Here is a 5,608-nt window from a genome sequence, read left to right on the forward strand (position 1 = left end):
GGTGCTGTCCCTCAGCTCTTCAGCTCAAGGCTAGCACTCTACAACTTGAGCCACAGTGCCACTTCCGGCTTTTTTCTTTTTGCTTATGTGGTACTGAGGAATCGAACCCAGGGCCTCATGTATGCAAGGCAAGCGCCCTACCACTGAGCCAACTTCCCAGCCCCAGTATTTTATTTTCTATAAATTAAATATTATTAGAAGCCAGGCGTAATAGTACACACTTGCAAACCCAGCACCAAAGAGCCAAGGCAGGAGAATCCTGAGTTCAAAGCCAGTCTGGGCTTCATAAGGAGACACTGTCTCTGAGAATAATCTCCCCTCAAAAGACCCTCATAGGATTAGGAGTCTTTTGTTTTTTTTTGGTCTGGTCGTGGGGCCTGAACTCTGGGCCTGGGCGCTGTCCCTCAGCTCTTCAGCTCAAGGCTAGCGCTCTACCACTTGAGCTACAGCGCCACTTCTGGCTTTTTTTTTTTGCTTATGTGGTGCTGAGGAATCGAACCCAGGGTCTCAGGCATGCAAGGCAAGCGCTCTACCACTGAGCCACCTTCCCAGCCCTGGATTAGGAGTCTTTTAACCTGAATGCTGATCTCACCTTTTGTCTGTTTATAGTTTTATTTGGGTAAAGTCAGATTACCTATGTGACTGCTAAGTGCCTCCACTGTGTCCGAGCTAGGGTGGCTCTGTTGGTTGTGTTTGGAACTGTTTTACTATAATTGCTCATTTAACAGCTGGTGACCTAATGACAGACTTGGCAGCTCCCTCCACGAGTATCAGCCACAGCTCCTGCTTGCTGTTTCTGCTCCTTATTGATTGCTTTGCTGTGGTGGTGTTACATTGTTGCACCAGAGAAAACTATGCCAGCCTGTCCTGAAGTTCAACTCTCCCTGCTTTCCCCGCTTTCCCTGCTCTGCATGTCTCCCTGCTCTCCATGCTCTCCATGTCTCCATGTCTCCATGTCTCCATGCTCTCCATGTCTCCATGTCTCCATACTCTCCATGTCTCCATACTCTCCATGTCTCCCTGCTCTCCATGTCTCCATGTCTCCCTGCTCTGCATGTCTCCATGTCTCCATGCTCTCCATGTCTCCACATCTCCCTGCTCTGCATGTCTCCATGTCTCCCTGCTCTCTGTGTCTCCATGCTCTGCATGTCTCCATACTCTCCATGTCTCCATGTCTCCCTGCTCTGCATGTCTCCATGTCTCCATGCTCTCCATGTCTCCCTGCTCTCTGTGTCTCCCTGCTCTCCATGTCTCCATGCTCTCCATGTCTCCATGCTCTCAATGTCTCCATGTCTCCATGCTCTCCATGTCTCCCTGCTCTGCATATCTCCACATCTCCCTGCTCTCCATGTCTCCATGCTCTGCATGTTTCCATGCTCTCTCTGTCTCCATGTCTCTCCATGTCTCCCTGCTCTCCCCGTTCTCCATGTTGGCTTGCTTTTGGCTTAGTTAGAGTTCGCCTGGCCCAGTGTGGACAGCTCAGGGGAGTCCGCAGCTGGTGCAGCGCTCACCGGCCCTAGTCACTGGCTGTACGGAAGCCGGCAGGGCCTCGGGTGGCTCCGCTTCCTGCAGGTGTGTGGCAGTGGCGTGTGTCTGGGGGAGAAAATGACCGTCCTCGTTCTGAGCAAAATGAAACCTCTGGGAGGATCCGGGTTAGAGGCGGCTGAGGCTCAGGCCCCTCTCCCCGGGAGGGCTGGGGCGGTGGGGAGGAGGTGGCTGGGGCTCAGGCCCCTCTCCCCGGGAGAGCTGGGGCGGTGGGGAGGAGGCGGCTGAGACTCAGGCCCCTCTCCCCGAGAGAGCTGGGGCGGTGGGGAGGAGGCGGCGGCTGGCAGGCTGGTCTCGTGGCCGGGCGCGTGGGGTGTCACCGGCTGGGCGCAGTGGGTCCGTGTGAGGAGGGCAGGATGGGGGTATCCTCACGGCCCTGCCGCCCGCCGCCTGCTTGGTCCTCACCGTACGTTTCTAGCAGCACTTTCCTCCTGAAGGCTGTCCAGAGAGCTGCAGATGTCCATGCAGAGGTGCCGCTCAGGCCCCAGGGACCCCAGGGTGCTGGATGACCCACCACCCAGAGCGAGAGTTTTCAAAGAGGGGCTGCCTAGGCCGAGCTCAGCGTGGCTGCAGGGGCTGTGTGGGGCCTCTCAGCGAGTCGGGCCAGGAGGCCAGGGCGCGGCTGAGGGAGTGTCCCCGCCTGGGCCCTGTGCTGGGCTGGGACGGGCGTTTCGGCTGGCTTTCTTACATGAACTGAGATCCCTTTGGGTCAGGCGGGAGTCGGAGGGGCGCCTTCCGCCCGTCCAGCCGGGGCCATCGCCTTCCGCCCGTCCAGCCGGGGCCATCGCCCCCCCCCCCGCATTCCTCCAGAGCCCGGCTCTGAGAACCTACAACGCACGTGTTCCCTGCGGCAGAGTGGAGGCAACCGGAGCCCCTCAGTCCTGACTCAGCGGGCGCCTGCTGCCTGCACATCTCTGCTGCATCTTCTGGTCTGCCATGGCTGAGACGGCCAGCCCACGCCATGCGGCCAGCACACAGCCCCCGAGCTCTGGCGGGGGCCCCGCAGGCGGTCATGCGGACCCCTCGGGATGTGGGAACAGAGCCGGGCGGACAGCTGAGCTCCCGCCTCAGCCTGGAGAGGGGCGGTCAGCCTGGCCGCGGCCAGGGTTCGTACCAGGCCCCGCCCCTCCGTGAGCGAAGCTGGGCAGCAGATGGTCACACTCGCCCAGTGCTCCAGGATGCACTCTCAGCGTGGGGCTGCACGCCCCTGCCATGCCACCACGCCAGGGTCCAAGGCCCTGGCGTTCAGAGCCACGGCCCGAGGCATAGAGAGAGGGCCAGGGCGGTGACTGCCACAGACTGGGCGGAGCTCCTGCTGCCGCAGGGCCTGGCCTGGCCCGCCGGCCTGGGCCGCAGAGGGGAGAGCAGTGGGCTCTGAGCCCGCCCAGTCAGGCCGTGTCTTAGGAAAGGTAGACACAGGCTGGGAAGAAACAAACCTTATCAGTCAGTGTTCAGGACAGACAGACTGTTGCAAACACCTTTTGCAAGGAAATTAATTTTTATGAATACTTACATGTTAATGTAGAAGTAAACTACACTTATAAAAATGAATCACAGAATCAAATCTAGTCATTAAAACTGCATTCTTTTTCCCGCACAAACTTGTTTTTTCTACTCTTTCTGAGATACAAGATTTTATGTTTTTAAATTTTTCTTTTTCCCTTTTTTTTGGGTCAGGTTGTGGGCCTGAACTCTGGGCCTGGGCGCTCTCCCTCAGCTTTTCAGCTCAAGGCTAGCGTTCTACCACTTGAGCCACAGCACCACTTTCAGCATTTTTCTTTTTACTTATGTGGTGCTGAGGAATTGAACCCAGGGCCTCATGAATGCAAGGCAAGCGCTCTACCTCTGAGCCACCTTCCCAGCCCTAAATGTTTCTTATCATTATTATAAAGCTGATGAACAAAGGGGTTACAGTTCTTTTTTTTTTTTTGCCAGTTGTGGGGGCTGAACTCTGGGTCTGGGTGCTGTCCCTCAGCTCTTCAGCTCAAGGCTAGCGCTCTACCACTTGAGCCACAGAGCCACTTCCGGCTTTTTTCTTTTTGCTTATGTGGTGCTGAGGAATCGAACCCAGGGCCTCAAGCATGCAAGGCAAGCGCTCTACCACTGAGCCACCTTCCCAGCCCAGGGTTACAGTTCTGTAAGTCAGGTAAAGAATACTATTTCTTTAAAATTGCATTCTTGCCTGGCACTAGTGGCTCACATTTGTGATCTCAGCTACTCAGGAAGTTGCGATCTCAGAATCCGAGTATGAAGCTGGCCCAGGTAAAAAAAATCTAGGAGACTCATCTCTCTCTCATCTCTGGTTATCCACTGAAAACCAGAACCAGAGGCATGTCTCAAGTGGTAGAGTACCAGCCATGAGCAAAAAGCGGAGTGAATGTGTGAGTCCAGGCTAGCCCAGTACTGTCACACGCACACACACATGCACAATACACATGCACAACCAAATTGCATTCTTTCCCTCATCTAGAATCCTCAAGAGTTGGGACCAAGTTGGGCGCTGGTGGCTCATGACTGTCATCCTAGCTACTCAGGAGGCTGAGATCTCAGGATTGCAGTTCAAAGCCAGCCTGGGCACAAAAGTCCGTGAGACCCTGATCTCCAATGGACCATCAGAAAACTGAAAGTGGTGCTGTGGCTCAAGTGGTAGAGCACTCGCCTTGAGCTGAAGAGCTGAGGGACATCACCAGGCCCAGAGTTCAAGCCCCATGACTGACAAAAAAAAAAAGAGAGAGTTGGGACCAACATGTGAGAACAAACAAGCCTGCGGTTCCTGAACGACCTTGTCCTGGGCGTAACACAGCTCTGTGCAGTGGGTTTGCATAGACAGCCTCATCGAAGGCCGGCCCTTCTCACATACATCCCAAACCGCGTGCCCGGCGTATCTGTGAGGCACCGCGTGGCGTGGACTCTGCTTTCCTAGGCAGGCGTTCAGCTCAGTGGTCGGAGATAATGTATCAGTGTATCAGTGGGGGCTGAGGGTTAACGAGTAACCAGCTCTGGGCTCGTCGTTCCTGGGCTAAAGGCCTCTGTGTCCTTAGCAGATGCCAAGCCCTGTCCTGGAGCTCGGCAGTACTGTGCAGAGCTGGTGCGGGGCTTCCTCTGCCCCGGTGGGGTGAGTGCGGCAGCCCGGGCCCCGAGTCCCTGAGCGCTGGTTCCTGGGATGACCTTCATGGTGCCTCTGACCCCGGTGCTGTTCTGGCGGTTTGGCAAACGTGGACACACAGCGTGCTGTGTGGGAGTGGATCCCGTGTAGTGGCGACATTCCTTCTTTCAAAGTCAAACCTGGGTCCCCAGATCAAAGTGCGCGAGCTGCAGCTGGCGTGGCGGGGGCGTGGCCGGGCTGCTGGTGGGATATATGAGGCGACGTCCCCGGAGGAGGAGTTAGGATCGACGGAGTGCCGGCACTCGGCGTCTGGCCTCTGTTCTCGGGGCGGGGAGCGCGCCAGACCCGTGCGGCTGCCCGCGGTGCCTTCCTTCCGCAGCTCAGAGGCAGTGACGGCGCGGCTCACCCTCGGCCACAGCCTCCGCCCTCAGCCCCGAGCACCCCAAACTATGGAGGAGAAGCTGCAAGTAGGTGGATCGTGAAGCAGGTGCTGGCCAGGGAGGGAGCGAGACTAGCGAAAAAATAACCAGTGCAAAATAGGGCTGGAGCACGTCAGCAGTAGAGCACCTGCCTACCAAGAAGCAGGCCTGCGCTCCCAGCCCCGTGCTGCCCAAAGCGGGGAGAGCCCGGCCGCGGCGCTGGAGCGGGCCGGGGACCTGGATTTTTGTGTTAGAGTCGCGTGGCACTAACTGTCGGGTGTGGAGCAGGAGGCCTGGCGGGCGCGGTGGCGGGCGCAGCCGTCCGTGGCCCTGTGGGCAGCCGTGCTGCTGAGCGCACGCACAGGTGCCGCTCTCGGGAGAGTGTGGATCTGTCAGCAGGCCTGACAGACGCTGCCGCGCGGGACCTCGGTGCCCTGGAGTCCCGTCCAGGCCAGGGCCCGGGCCAGGAAGCTGGCTCCGCCGTGAGCGGCGGCGCCGGGCGCAGGCCTGGCAAGTACTGTCCTGGGATGTGCAGGGC

General features: G+C 57.9%; 1 protein-coding gene across 3 annotated transcripts in view; it reads left to right on the forward strand.

Annotated features, from left to right (window-relative positions):
* Agpat3 (1-acylglycerol-3-phosphate O-acyltransferase 3) overlaps positions 1 to 5,608 on the forward strand; it is a 70,999-nt gene that overhangs the window by 29,799 nt on the left and 35,592 nt on the right. The gene's annotated exons all lie outside the window — the stretch shown is intronic.

Source organism: Dipodomys ordii, unplaced genomic scaffold (genome assembly GCF_000151885.1).
Source record: "Dipodomys ordii isolate 6190 unplaced genomic scaffold, Dord_2.0 Scaffold103, whole genome shotgun sequence".
Taxonomy (NCBI): Eukaryota; Metazoa; Chordata; class Mammalia; order Rodentia; family Heteromyidae; genus Dipodomys; species Dipodomys ordii.